This window comes from Lynx canadensis, chromosome B2 (assembly GCF_007474595.2).
Source record: "Lynx canadensis isolate LIC74 chromosome B2, mLynCan4.pri.v2, whole genome shotgun sequence".
In the NCBI taxonomy this organism is placed as follows: Eukaryota; Metazoa; Chordata; class Mammalia; order Carnivora; family Felidae; genus Lynx; species Lynx canadensis.
Genome location: NC_044307.1, coordinates 139,921,205 through 139,936,217, shown reverse-complemented (window position 1 = coordinate 139,936,217; position 15,013 = coordinate 139,921,205). Strand labels below are relative to the sequence as shown.

Genomic DNA, 15,013 nt, shown 5'->3' with positions numbered 1-15,013 from the left:
CATTACTCATAAAAAAGTGATGTAAAAAAGCAGAAAACCACCCAATGTCCATCAACTAATGAATGAACATAATATGTTAAAACCATTCAGAATATTAGCCATCAAAAAAGGAATGATACATGCTACAAAATAGATGAACCTTGAAAACATTATACTCAGTTAAAAAAACTATATTAAAAAGACCAGATATTACAAGATTCCATTTATATGATATGTTCAGAAAAATCATATCTACTGGTGACTGCCTACAACTGGGGGAATTTGGAAGAAATGATATGTTACTACTAATGTGTACAACATTTCTTTTGGGTAGTAATAAAAATATTCTAAAGTTGATTGTGGTAATGTTGTACAGTCATACTAAATGCCACTGAATTATACGCTTCAAATTGGTTAACTGTATGGTATATAAATTATATCTCAAAACTTTTTAGAAATCAAAGGATTTAAGGTTTAGCAGTAATCCCCCATGCCAAAAAAAATAATTTTGTTTTGAAATTTCTCATATAGGGGCGCCTGGGTGGCGCAGTCGGTTAAGCGTCCGACTTCAGCCAGGTCACGATCTCGCGGTCCGGGAGTTCGAGCCCCGCGTCGGGCTCTGGGCTGATGGCTCGGAGCCTGGAGCCTGTTTCCGATTCTGTGTCTCCCTCTCTCTCTGCCCCTCCCCCGTTCATGCTCTGTCTCTCTCTGTCCCAAAAATAAATAAACGTTGAAAAAAATTTAAAAAAAAAAAAAAAAAAGAAATTTCTCATATAAGCAAAGGATGATAAAACTGCTTAGAGAGAAAATCAGTTAAAGGTGGGAAAATCAGGGGGCACCTGAGCAGCACAGTAGGCTAAGCGTCCGACTTTGGCTCAGATCATGACTTCATAGTTTGTGATTTCGAATCCTGCATCAGGCTCTGAACTGATGATGCAGAGCCTGCCTGGGATTCTCCCTCCCTCTCCCGCAATTGCTCTCGCTCTGTCTCATAATAAATAAATAATTTTTTTTTTAAAAAGGTGGGAAAAAATCAGGCAGTGAACAAATAACTAAGCTTAAATGAATACTGATTAAAATTTACATTGTACTCAGTGATGCTAAGATTTTAACTATAATGCTACAAGATTATTAATTTCAAGTCTGAAAACTAAGCTTTGGCCATTTGAATACGGCCAAAATAAATCTGAACAGACTTTAAAAGTAACTTAAACAGAATGTTAGTCAACTGGCAATTTAGGGAGTCCTCTACAGGTTTTGCTTCATCTATCAATGAATTCTACTGATTTTTACCCAGTTTCCCCCATATTTGCCTCCTCTTCCTACTCCTACCACCATCACAACCACAGCTCAAATCACTTTCATCTCTCACACAGACAACACCTCTAAATGGATGTGCACGCCTATCTTTTCAAAAACTAATCTGATCAGTTGACTAATACCCCTTAAAAGGTCAATGACTTCCCATGCTTTGAATAAACACATGGTTCAATTCCTGTCTACCTTTCCAGTCTCATTTCACCCCATGCTCCCATCCTGAGCCCTTTGCTCTAGGCACAATGGTCTTTTTTTTCAGTTTCCTGCCACAGAGCCTTTAAAACGGACCCATTCCCTCTATTTGGAATACTCCTCACCATGGCCTCCTTGCCGGTTAATGTGCAGTCATACATCTTAGTTTAAGCAACACCCAATGAGGAATCAGCCAGATCAATAATTCCCCTTTCATGCTCTTACTGTACGTCATTCAGCTCTGAAGCACTCATCATAGCACTCTGACATTTATTTGTTGACCATTTAACTAATACTTGATTTTTAAAAGAACTGTCACAAATGACAGTAACACCAAGGACAAAGAATGTAAGTTCCTTTCATACAGTTTATGTTAATATGACATTAATGGTACAAGAGCTGTTCAAGCTGAAATCAATTGTGAGGCATACAAATATCCTTCCGTTGAAGTACCCACCTGTTGATGACACTGCCACCCATTAGGGTCAAGATCCCATCAGATGATATAAGAAACTACCTCTGTCAAATTTACAGGAAATTTTTTAAAATATTTATTTATTTTTGAGAGAGAGAGAGAGAGAGAGAGAGAGAGCGAGCGAGCGAGCACAGTAGGGGAGGAGCAGAGAGAGAGGGGAAGACAGAGAATCTGAAGCAGGCTCCAGGCTCCAAGCAGTCAATGCTGAGCCCGACGCAGGGCTGGAACTCATGAACCGTGAGACCATGACCTGAGATGAAGTCAGTCGTTTAACCGACTGAGCTGCCCAGGTGCCCCTCACAGGGAATTTTAATATATTTCTGTCTTCAATTCTTACCCGTATGCCAGTCTACTCACCAGGTACAAAATAACATCAACACATTCTACAGTGCTTACACCAAGCTGTATATAAAAAGTAAAGGTCAATTTCCCAGAATTTCTCATAGGCTCTGGCTGCTGCCTGTCTGAGACCAACTCTCGCCTTCTCCTACAAGAGAGTAAGCTCAAAAATAGAAACTGTGTCTTTTTTGTTTAGATTTTTTCCTTTTCTCCAAACTGTACCTTCAGTATCTTCAAAAAATAAATATTTGTAAAGAATAAATTAAAATGAATACACATAAGACACAACATTGTACAAGCTTTGCACAGAAAGACCTGGATAGAAATTCCAACTATGTCACCTTATTACAAGTTGCTAAAGCTCTGAAGTTTCATTTTCTCATTCACAAAGTAGAAACTCATTTCACAGAAACATCACATATAATAAAGCTTTTAGAACATATTAATGTTACTCAACAAGGCTAGCCACTATTAAAATTAAAATCCTTCTCTCTGGTAGGTGTTCTCCATCTAAATGAACAATATGAAGGGATCCATCAAACATCTATTCACTCCAATACTTGCAAGTCCATTCTAAAATAACTTCTATTACTAGGGAGATGAAAACGCATCAGGTTCTATGCGTTGACTATAGATTGCATGTAGCAAAGGTGACTATACATTGCGTGTAGCAAAGCCCCCAAGTCTCAATCAAGTATTCGTCCATATCACAGCACACCAAAGCTTCGTTTTTTCTCTTTGTGTGTGTTGAGGGCTGGAGGGTGAGTTAGGGGACATGCAATTTAGACCTATAAAACATTTTTAAAAGGCATCTTTCACCAGACATCTCCTCCCCCTTTTTAAATGCAGCTACTGCAGAAATTTAAGGCAGTACTCAGAGAAATACTGATAATAAAGTACTTTTCCAAGGCTCACTTAATATATACACTTCCAACTAACCATTATTCTGGATTCTCTAAAATCTCATTTCTTTATTAAATCTGATCATCAGAATATGGACACAGATCATTTCATTTAATTCCCCACCAAATGCCTTTACTAAACTGTAAGTACACTGTGTTTTACCAATCTGTTAAAGAAATTATCTTTAACCCCCCCCCCAAAAATCCCTTATGCAAGAATTCCCAAAGTATTTTCTCCTTGAATACAGAAACAGGATAATGATTCAGCTACTTTTCATGTGCTTACTTTTTTAATCAAAAAAAAAAAAAATTAATGTTTCTCCCATCCTGTGGCTTGGCTTCTAAGTGAGCCTGCTGATGTTTCTTTTACTTGTCTGAACATAAATCTCAAATGTCTATTGACATCTACTTCTGTGCTATATTTAACTATTAGTTTTACTGGATCTAAAAATAAAATGTATTTTCATGGGTGTCTAATTTTGATAAGCTGCTTCAAAGTTCCTTTGAAGTAGGTGGAGTATAAATTTATACATTTAATGAACTAATGTGAACTAAGCACATGACTTCAGAGACAGCTTGTCATTATCCACTTTTCCTTCTATTCAACTTCTATCTCAATTTATGTGTTCTATATATTTCACTGTTGTCAATTCTCTCAACATCAAACTCAATCCTCTAGGACCTGCATTAAAGACTATTTGTTGAGAATTGTACGATTATCACTACAACATTCAGTATTTTAGAAAAAGAAAATAGTGATGAAATACACTATCAGACCATTCAAAGCTTTTAAAAAACTTCTATAAATAATCCAATGTATATCAAGAGAGTATATTTAATCTTTAAATCTACAGGATATGACATAATGCATGATAGACAGTAATAAACCTGTAATACCCAACTGATAACTTAATTCTGCTACAATATTGCCATTAGGAAGTGCCAAGCTTCATTTCAATCCTCATTCTAATCAGAAATACCAATCCCTCACCAAAAATAGGGAATGTTATTCTCCCTGTATTCTCAAAATGTGATCTGGTTTTATACTGGAAAATGTTGGAGAAGAATGAAAGTTTACTCTGGGACTTTTTTTTTTCCATTTGCCTGATGATTCCCACCACTATGCTTGGGTAAGAAGATCGGGGCTGCATGCACTCTAAGCTTGGGCTCTCTAGATATCCAGTTTTCTCATGTATATGTTTTAATCCTACACATCAATTTTTTGGGGTCTGGCTGGCTCCCTGCTATAGTGTTTTCTAAAGTCTACAGTGGCTGCTGATTCCTGTTAGTTTGTTCCATCAAATTACTCCCTTTGTTAAGACTATTTTAACTTTTCTAGGGCTACTGATACCTGCTGTGTCTGAAAACCAAGCTTCTTCCCCTCAAATGCTATGTTCTAATGTTATTTAATCTCATGTGACAATTCTTTATTTATACAAACTCTCCGTATCTGTCTGACCTCTGACTGAAATGAAGTCCCAGTCTTGACCTGTCCTTTCCTTTGGCTACTCAAGACTTATTTACACAAAGACATTAAACAATAGCCTGGGTTTCAGTCTAATTAATTCCTTCCTTATGTTTCACTCCCTTCAGGAACTTGTAGGCACATCAAATGTATTTTTTAGATATGAAAACAACAACTAATCAAATCAGTTTCTAATGACTTTAATCAAGTTTTGAGAAATTTTTTACCTACACTGAGATATGTGAGTTGCTGCTGGCTGCTTTATTCAGAATAAAGATCTTTAAAGTTGCTAGCTGTCAACTACTGATTAGGCCAAGGAACAGTCACCACAGTAAGTATTTTACACTCTAAGACTACATGGTCTCTTATCACACTACTCAGCTCTACCCCTGTTGCAAGAAAGCAACTGAGGACCAATTCACACATGAATGGGCAGAGTATGTTCCAAGAGAAGTTACCTACAAAAGCAGGCCAACTCTGAACTTGGGCAATGTTTCTCAATCCTAGAACTGTGCACTTTTTTTTCCTTTTAGATAAACACTGCAATCTCATGTCTCTGGAAAGCATATTCATGTCCTCCTTGATCCACCCTCTTCCACACGCTGAGTATGACTCATCACCCAAACCTTAACAAAATGTTGTACTTCATGCTCTTATTTTAAGGGAACTCACTTCAAAAACTTCAGTGCCTTGCCCAATTTGAGCATAGGTATTACATGAATTCTATCATGACCTTGGAAGAGCCCAAAAAAGAACTTAACTGACCACCCAGGAGAACAATCAAATTTAGGGAAAATCTTGCTCATTTACAGGTTAATTGTTAAACCTTCAAGGGTGTGGCTCCATGATCAACGGAATTAACCCACTATGTAAACCTAAAATAACTAAAACAGTGATCAATCCATCTTTCCCAACAATGGTCCTTTACTGTCTTGATAGTACTAGTTAGAATTCCTCAAATCTCCAAAATCAGAAAATCAGAAATTGTGGAACAAACACAATCCTGATACTTTAAATTCAAGACAGCAAGCTACTACAGACATTTTTCTCCTCTTCCTCCTATTAGGGGGACAATAAAGGAATACAATTTTAAACAGGAAAAAAAAAAAAAACAAAAAACAAAAAACAAAAAACAAAACCTCACAATGAAAACAGAATAGGAAGGGGAGTACAATCAGCAAACAAGATGTCACAAATTTACAAAAACTGGAAATATTATTAAGGGGATTAGTAACTGAGGACATAAAGAGGAAACCACAAGCCACAGTACACACAGAAGATACACCCAGAGGAAAATAATTTGTCCTGCCTAATTCCAGAGTCCCACCACGCAAAATTGAGGTATTAAAGACAGCAAGAGCAACACAATTGAACTAATACCTCATCTATTCTTGCAAAAAGTCAATAACATCTAAAATCGACTATTCAAGAAACAGTGTTACAAAAATACTGCTTAGATACATGAACGTAATCAGCAAAGGAACTAAAGTATTAAGAACTAAAACATTTTTCTCTTTGGAGGATCCAGCGTAAGGTGAGAAGGATGAGCTTCAAATAAAATTTCTTTTGTCCTTAAAAAAATTACATGCCTATGTTACTTTGAAAAATATAATAATCATACTTTAGTGCAATCTTGCTTTAACTATACTTGCCACAATGGCCCTCCACAGTATCTCTCCCCTCAAAATTCTTATGTTGAATCCCCAACCACTAATGTGACTGTATTTGAAAATAGAGCCTTGGGGCGCCTGGGTGGCTCAGTCGGTTAAGCGTCCGACTTCAGCTCAGGTCACGATCTCGCGGTCCGTGGGTTCGAGCCCCATGTCGGGCTCTGGGCTGATGGCTCGGAGCCTGGAGCCTGTTTCCGATTCTGTGTCTCCCTCTCTCTCTGCCCCTCCCCCGTTCATGCTCTGTCTCTCTCTGTCCCAAAAATAGATAAACGTTGAAAAAAAAAAAATTGAAAATAGAGCCTACACGGTGGTAAAGCGACATGAGATTGTAAGAGTGAAAAGTTACAAGAGATCATAAGACTGACTCAACAGGACTAGTGTCATTAGAAGAGACACCAAAGATCTAGCTCTCTCACATGGCCGTGTGAGGGGGCCACATGACTACTAGGACCTGAGGTAGCTGGTAGGAACGGAGAGCAGCCCCCCAGCCCATAGCTAGCGAACTAACCAGACCTCAACCCTGTAACAGCAAGGAACTGTATTCAGTCAGCAACCTGAATGAAGCTGGAAGAGAAACCCATGTCTTGAGTGAGAGCATCCAGCCTAGATGACACCTTGATTTCTGCCTGGTGAGCCCATCAGCAAAGGCAGCAAACTAGTGCTTGGGTCACGACCCATGGAATTTGTAAAATAAATCTGTGGTCCTTTAAGCCACAAGCTAAATTTGTGGCAATGTGTGACACAGCAACAGAAAACTTACACAGTTAAAAAAGCTGTAAACGATTCTTCTTCATTATATCTTGACTGTATAGATTTTTTTAACTTTCGCAAAATATTTTTGTGAAAGTTATTTTTATAATTCAAAGTCAAAATTAAAATGAAAAAAATTTCCTAAATAACTTGAAACATAAAAAAATAGAAATTCAGTGTTTTGCATATAGGAATAAAAAAGTAAGTAAGAGACTTGTTTCACTGATAGTCACTTTAAAGAGATTATTCTCCAACTGCAATACCTGAGAACGAATACTTTACTACAAGGTTTACTTCAACTATATCCAAAATTTGTCACTCCCTAATATACAAGTTCTCCTCTCCTATATAGCAGGATCTTCCAAATTATTTTTTGATTTGAGATAAATATTAGATACAATGAAATATTAGATACAATAAGCATGTACTGAAGTAACATAAAATCAGTTGCACTTGACATAGCAGAATGTGACCAGAAAGTAACAACAGAATTAACAGTAGCAGATTCAACACTAAGAAAACGCAACATTAAAAGCATGTTCTAAAAGAATAATGCGACCAACAGTGACTTTATACTCAGATTTTTATTTTTTTTATTTTTTTACATGTATTCATTTTTGAGAGAGAGAGAGAAACAGCACAAGCGAGCGAGGGGCAGAGAGAGAGGGGGAGACAAAGAATCTGAAGCAGGCTCCAGGCTCTGAGCTGTCAGCACAGAGCCCAACACAGGGCTTGAACTCATGGACCGCGAGATTGTGACCTGACCTGAAGTCTGACGCTTAACTGACTGAGCCACCCAGGCGCCCCAGATTTTTTTTTTAATGTTTTTTTATTTTTGTGAGAGGATGTGAGCAGGGGAGTGGCAGACAGAGAGGGGGACACAGAATCTGAAGCAGGCTCCAGGTTCTGAGCTGTCAGCACAGAGGCCGACGCGGGGCTCAAACTCACAGACCGCAAATTCTGAGCCACCCAGCTTGACCAACTGAGCCACCCAGTTGCCCCTACCTCAGATTTTTTAAAGTAAATTTCTTTGTAACAAATGTTTGAATGAAAACTATACATAAGCTTGGGTTATTTCCATTGAAGTAGAAATATTCTTGAACAATCAGAACTTTTTAGAGCAAAAGATATGTTACAGATGTTCTGCCAGGCGCCCCAGATCAAGCTTTTAACAAAGGCACAGCTCCTGATTTTAAACTAATAATGTGCCCGTATAAAAATTTCCAATGTTTTGAGGTGACTGGATGGCTCCATCGGTTAAGCATCCGACTTCAGCTTAGGTCATGATCTCACGGTTTGTGAGTTCAAGCCTCGAGTTGGGCTCTGTGCTGATAGCTCCGAACCTGGAGCCTGCTTCGGATTCTGTGTCTCCCTCTCTCTCTCTGTTCCTCCCTCACTTGCTTTCTCTCTGTCAAAAATAAGTATTTTTAAAAACTTTTTAAAAATTTCCAATGTTTCAAGTGCATCTTTGAAATAAATAAACCATATGTAATTGAAACATCACAGCACATAAAATCTAAAATGTTATAAATCTAAAAATCAATGAGCAAAATTAAGAAATAATCTTTTCCTTTAAAATATAACCTTAAAGGCTTTTAGGCTTTAAGACCTTTTCTGTGATTATATTTTAGTACAGAAAAATTGGAAAATATTTTAAAAAGCCCAAAGATGACAGAAAATGCAAATTCTCTATAATCCAACAATTCATTACTCAATCCAAAAATACTCATTAGTGCCAGGCACTATGGATCCGATAGAAGAGACTGACAACATTTCTGTCCTCATGGAACAGACAGCATGCTTCTGGAGACAGGTAATATTCTAACAAACAGTTTGCAAAGTATAATTAAGTATACAACGAAAGTAATTATTATTTAGTGAAGGGTATGCAAAACTATACCTTTGTCAGGATCTCAAATCCAGAACCCCTTTGAAAAAAAAAAAAAGTGGGGCACTTGGGTGACTCAGTAGGTTGAGCATCTGACTTTTGATTTTGGCTCAGGTCATGATCATAGGGTCCTGGGATCAAGTCCTGAATCACTCTCTGCACTGAGCATGGAGCCTACTTAAGATTCCCTCTTTCTCTCGCTGTCCTCTCTCTCCCTTCTCTCACCCCATCTGCCCCTCTCCCCAGCTCACGTATGCTCTCTTCTAAAATAAAAAACAGAAAATACAGAAGTATAAAATATTATCGGGAAAAATGATGCCTATTTTCTTAAAATTATAAATGTGAAGTACGCAAACATCTGTCTAGTAAGATCAAACCTACACACTACGCTTTTGGTGAGGCGGTGGGTGGCTCAGTCAGTTGAGAGTCCAACTCAGCAGCTCGCTACTGTTAGCCTGTCAGTGCAGAGCCTGCTTAAGATCCTCTGTCACCCTTTCTCTGCCCCTTTCTCATATGCACTCTATCAAAAATAAATATTTTTTAAAAAGCCAGAATTTGATATGTATAAGTGCTACCATAATTATCATGACAAACATAAATGTTTACATGCTTTGTAACTAATTATGCTTTCCTATGGGCTAAAGTATTTTCACATAAATAATTAACCTTGTATATTACCAAGGAGAACATTCTATTTCTCAACCATGGCAGGGGTCTAAGATTAATATTATAGTTTTGAACACTCTTATAAAAAGGAAGCCATTTATTTTAGAATCTAACTTACAGTTTAAAACTGTGTTAGTGGGACGCCTGGGGGGGGGGGGGCAGCCAGTTAAGCATCTGACTTCGGCCCAGGTCATGATCTCAGAGCTCGTGAGTTCAAACCCCGCATCGGGCTCTGTGCTGACAGCTCAGGGCCTGAAGCCTGCTTCAGATTCTGTGTCTCCCTCTCACTCTGCCCCTCCCCTGCTCATGCGCTCTCTGAAAAATAAATAAATGCACTAAAAAAATTTTTTTTAATAAATAAAACTGAGTTAGTAACAAAGAAAAACTATAATCAACTCTCCTCAAAAACTACTACTTAAAAAACTAAATTTAGACAACAAAAATTTATTTGCGTAGTCCCTTAATTCAATACAAAAATTTACATATCCTTTCCAAATTCTTGGGATAAAGTGGATAAAACAATACTCTTGGGGTGCCTGAGTGACTCTTGATTTTAGTTCAGGTCATGATCTCACATTTGTGATATTGAGCCCAGAGTCAGGCTCCATGCACAATGTGGGCTTATTCTCTCTCTCTCTCCCTCTGCCCCTCCCCTGCTCACACTCACGCTCGCTCACCCTCTCTCTCTCTCTCTCAAAACAACGACAAAAACCTCTTAAAGTGGTATACCAGAGTTGCAGTGAGCCAAGATGTAGCAAGCCAATACAGCCTCTCTCCCCCACTGAGTACAACTAAAAATGCCAGACTAAACACACAAAGGCAACCTGAGGCTACCTGAGGACTGAGAAGTAAAAACAACAGGAAGCTGACCAGAAACTGGAGTAGAATAACCAGTGATGGCAGGGGAAGGGACTGAGGTAAATTTCATATTGCTTTATGTTGTAAATAATTGTATTATCTACAGGCTTCGATCCCCGAGAGTAGGCAGAATCACTGCAGCCAATGCTAGAGGCAGAAACACTAGAGGAAACCCCTCGTGTCCAGCCAGAACACTAGGTAAAAGGCCTCTTCCATGCTGCTGAGCTGGGCATCAGGAGCAATCTTCTTTTCTTCCCCCCTCCCATTTCCCCCTGGGCCCTGCGATGGGTTGGAGAGAAGCAACTGTTGCCGGCACCTAAAAACCCACCAAAGAATAGCAACTTCCAGATAGAGGAACTAGGAAAAGGGGACTTTATTATCCAAAAAGTATGGTGAGGAATCCCCATTTTTTTCTCTCACCACTTCATCTCTGAAGGCTCAACACGGAGAAAAACCTGATTTTTTGGCCAGAGAACAGAGAAAAGGATGCCCTGGAATCTAGAGAGAGTATGGGAATTGCACAGAGATCTGAGGAGGATCCTCTAATTCTGTGCAGGAACTTAAAAGTCTTGGGCTCATTCTGGAATTGTGTTTGCGTGAAACAGGCCCAAAACAAACCCAGCAAAGGCTCTGAGAACAAAAATCTGTATAAACCACTAACTCCTGAGTGGCACATGCTTTGAGTACACCTAAACAGCAAAACGCAAAATGCTTGTAAGATGGAACTGACGTTAAAACCACTACAAAAAGGGAAGACAGAAATTGCATCCTGAACCTAACCAAGCTGAATGCCTGCTAAAGAAAACAAATCAACACTCTTAAGATGATTTTAATAAAGTCCTACAATATAATACTGAAAATGCCCAGTATACAAGCCAAACTTCCTGGACATACAAACACACACACACACACACACCAGGAAAACGCTCAAGTGAAAGGATAATCAACAGATGCCAACCACAGGAAGATGCTGATGTTGGAATTATCAAACTTTAAAGAAATTATAACCATCTCCAATAAGGCAAAGGAGCAAATTCTTGAAATAAATGCAAAAACAGAAGTTTTCATCAAGGAAAGAAAAACTACAAAAAAGAACCAACTGAAAATTTGAAAATTTTAGAACTGAAAACTAATGTCTGGAAGGAAAAGGTAGTATGGTGCTAAATACAAGAGCTACAAAATGTTTATGAGTGACTTCATATATTTTAAGAAGCAAAAAGTCAGAATCATGGAATTTTTACATTTTTTTAAATGTGTATTTTTTTTTTTTTAATTTATTTTTGGGACAGAGAGAGACAGAGCATGAACGGGGAGGGGCAGAGAGAGAGGGAGACACAGAATCGGAAACAGGCTCCAGGCTCCGAGCCATCAGCCCAGAGCCCGACGCGGGGCTCGAACTCACGGACCGCGAGATCGTGACCTGGCTGAAGTCGGACGCTTAACCGACTGCGCCACCCAGGCGCCCCAAATGTGTATTTTTTTTGAGAGAGCAAGCGTGCACAAAAGTGGGGCAGGGGAAGAGGGGGGCGGGGGGAGGGCAGAGGATCCAAAGAGGGCTCTGTGCTGACAGCAGACAGCCTGATGTGGGGCTCGAACTCACAAACCGCGAGATCATGACCTGAGCCAAAGTCAGACACTTAACCAACTGAGCCACCCAGGCGCCCCCACATCAACATTTTATATAACAGTTAAAAAATGTTCAAGAATAAAAATTCAGTAAGGTATTCTAAGAGACATTAAGTTAACATACATACATTATTAACATAGAAATATGGAAACACCTAATATATTACATGACAAATATAAAATATCTGTAATAACTAGTTTTATAAATGTAAGAATTAAATGTAAAGATAAGAAAAACATTCAGAAAAATATGTGTTATAACAACTGAATATAATTTATTAGGCACACATAATTTTCTTACAATTAAACATAAGTCCTACCACACATTCCTTTTTCTATTTCATGCATTTTTTCTTTTACTTTTTTTCAAACCATAATTTAATCAACTAGATGAAAACTTTTTCATGGTAATTCTAGCCCAATTAAAATAAAACAGAATAAAATAGAAAATAATGAAGTACACACTGACTAATCTTGGGTGAGACTTGTGTCCTGTTATATTTACATATGTGACTATTGGCTCATGACACATATTAAATTTCTTTTTTTTTAATTTGAGAGCAAGAGAGAGAGAGAGAGAGAGAGAGAGAGACAGTGCGCACGAGCAGGAGAGAGGAGCAGAGGGAGAATATCTTAAGCAGGCTCCATGCTCAGTGTGGAGCCTGACATTGGGCTTGATCCCACGACCCTGGGATCATGACCTGAGCTGAAATCACGAGTTGGACACTCAACCAACTGAGCCACCCAGGTGCCCCCACAAATTATATTTCTTATTGTGGGTTGTAAAAATTTTTTGAGACACTGTTCTAGCTAGCCCACAGTCATAAGTAGAAGGTAACACTAAAATTAATTATAAGGAAAGTAAAACATGATTAAATTCTCTCTGGATAATTCTTGCCAAAGGCTGAGTCTAAAGTGCAATCTCTGTTTTATTTTTTTTAAAGACAGCAAATACCTAGAAATGTAAAAGACATAGTGATACAAAACTCAGACTTCTTCCTAGTTGTAATCAGTAAAATGGGAAAAGGGAGTTAACTTTCATATCTTAAATCACACTGTGCCACTAGTGATGTATATATATCCTCCTGCAACTGTTATACACCCTGCTTATTACCTTCACAGCAATCTTATCACAAGGGTAAATTTATTTGGTCATTAATTTGTTCTCTGTTTAGTCTGTCTGTCTGTCTGTCTCTATCTACCTACCTACCTGGCTATCCATCTTTCCATTCATCCACCCACTTTGGAAAGCACTGACCTCACATACTGTAAACCTTCAATAAACAGGAACCAATATCAGTATCCTTTATTTCATATCCTCCACAATGTCTAAAATAGTTCCTTGAACATATCAGGTATCCACATATATGCAGATTCAACTTTGATCAAGCAGCTTACTGGGTTCAAACGGTAATCAAGTAACCAAATACAAATCAGCAAAAATTTATCAGGCTTCTTCATATTTAAATTCACTCAAATGAAACAGATCTATTTTGCTCAAAGAAGTGGAATATGAAAACCACAGGTAAAGATATACATTTATTTTTCCCCCCTGAACTTCAATCTTTCCATCCTTGGGCACCTGGGTGGCTTAAGTCTGTTAAGCATCCACTCTTGGTTTTGGCTCAGGTCATGATCTCATGGTTTGTTGAGTTTAAGCCCCATGTCAGGCTCTGCGCTGACAGTGTGGAGCCTGCTTCAGATCCTCTGTCTCCCTCTCTCTCTGCCCCTCCCCTGCTTGCTGGCTCTCTCTCTCAAAAATAAACATTAAAAAAAAAAAAATCTTTGCAGCCTTTTATTTATAATTCTATGCCAATATTCATGAAAATAAGAAATTATTTCAAAGCAGAAGAATGCTTCACTCTGAAATAATCCCCAATATCATTTACAACATTGTATAATAATCATTCTTCTATACAATTTTCAAATTGACTTTCAGAGTTAATCATCACCACTCAATATTCTTACTCAGATCAATAAAGTCTTATTATCAAGGTGTTATCAACTAAAAACAAAGAACTGAGAAATACCAAGCCAAATTCAACCAATTAATAGGTCAAAGCCAAACAATGATTTAAATATAATTAAACCAACAGTCACTGACTAGATCTGCAGATATGCACAATATTAAGCCCTTAAGAAACCAAAAAAAAAAAAAAAACAAACAAAATAAAACACACACAAAAAACAAAAAAACAACAACAAAAACCTTGAAGACCTTCACCTCAAATATGTAACAATCTACTGACATAGAAGGGGAGGTCAGTGACATACCATTACTATGACATAGCAGAATCTTAGCATTCTGAAATTCACCATGGTCAGCTAATTATCCCTAATGTCTTTAAAATGCAATCACGGGTAATTCTGTGAAGACACTAATTTGAGGTGTATATATTAAAAAATTGATGTATGGGAAAACAATTTACTTAACTATTAGTGGCTGAGGATCTTTGTTTCTCTTCTCCCAAATTCTCATTTGCATTTAACAGAGGAATAATATACTAAAGTGGTATTTAAAATTTGGGGGACCCATGAGAAACTGAAGATTTTGCCTCATGAAAACAAAATACACGGCATAATTTAGTGCCAGGATAAAAAATGCTACATTCAAACAAATGAAATGTATATGCATTTGCTAACAGAGAAAAGGTTTAGTAAAGAAAACGGAAGTGAAATGCGCTGACTGGAAAAAGAGAGCATTTCTGTTAACAGCTGTGATTCTGCTTCCACACTATTTACATTCATAACACACTCATCAATAAATCTCTCTTTACAAATAGCAATTTTCAAGAAGGATTGGAGAAGAGGGCTATTTCCTAATGGCAATGCATTAGAATATCAATAGAATGCTGTGCTTTCCTACTGGAGAATCAAGAGTACCAA

At 37.9% G+C, this 15,013-nt stretch overlaps 1 protein-coding gene across 1 annotated transcript in view; it reads right to left on the bottom strand.

Annotated features, from left to right (window-relative positions):
* The window catches only part of SCAF8 (SR-related CTD associated factor 8), a 92,044-nt gene that overhangs the window by 56,596 nt on the left and 20,435 nt on the right, over positions 1-15,013 (bottom strand).